This window comes from Saccopteryx leptura, chromosome 7, assembly GCF_036850995.1.
Source record: "Saccopteryx leptura isolate mSacLep1 chromosome 7, mSacLep1_pri_phased_curated, whole genome shotgun sequence".
Lineage (NCBI taxonomy): Eukaryota > Metazoa > Chordata > Mammalia > Chiroptera > Emballonuridae > Saccopteryx > Saccopteryx leptura.
The window spans coordinates 38,198,412-38,199,273 of NC_089509.1; the positions used below are offsets into that span (position 1 = coordinate 38,198,412).

General features: G+C 41.2%; 1 non-coding gene across 1 annotated transcript; it reads left to right on the forward strand.

Annotated features, from left to right (window-relative positions):
- The first annotated feature begins 459 nt into the window (after positions 1-459).
- Positions 460-565, forward strand: LOC136379201 (U6 spliceosomal RNA). The gene has a single exon (XR_010746697.1). It is a non-coding gene; the product is annotated as a U6 spliceosomal RNA (small nuclear RNA).
- Positions 566-862: the final 297 nt, after the last annotated feature.

Below are 862 nucleotides of genomic sequence, written 5' to 3' on the forward strand. Positions count from 1 at the left end.
CTAATAATTTATTTCTGGAGGTTAAAGGGGGTATTAACTGGTTTTTATCATAAGAAAGGATCAATGGAGGTACAATTTCAAAGCACCAGTTTAGTCCAACACAGATGTAGCAAAGGAGCACCTACCTATTGTTTACAAGCATGGCCACTGGGCAATTAGTACCACACAGATGTTGCAAAGGAAGAACTACATGGTATTAACATTAGGTAGTCCTTTGGGCAAAGGGACTCACACTTACTACTCCCATTCCTACCCACTCAAATAATCAAACAAATACTCTTTAAATGAAGAAACGGTGAACAAACTGGGCAGGCATGATCCCTGCTATAAAAGAAATTTGAGCAGAAAGCAAACAGATTTAGTTACACATTGTTTAACTATAATGCTTGTATCATGAGGAAATGATTAAAAAAGTATATTCCTTAGAAAGAACTGTGCTGCTAAGAAATAGAGTTCTTCCTGCTTGCTTGGCAGCACATATACTAAAATTGGAACAATACAGAGAAGATTAGCATGGCCCCTGCGCAAGGATGACACGCAAATTCGTGAAGCAGGGAGCAGACGGACAGCTGTCAGAGGGAAGGGGGAAGAGGGGACGGGATTAAAGAAGGTGAAGGCATTAGCCAAAACATTATACACATAACACATATATACAGACAACAGGGTAGCAACAGCCAGAGGAGAGGAGAAGTGGAGGTGGGGGGGCTGAGGAAGAAAAACGGGATGGAAAGAGACTGAGCATGGGGCATGGGGGACACAATGCGGGGGCAGAGGGTGTGATATTGAGTGAGACACTTGAAACCATGTCAACACAATAAATTAAAAATGAAAATTAACTAAAAGGAAAGAATTGCTAAACTCA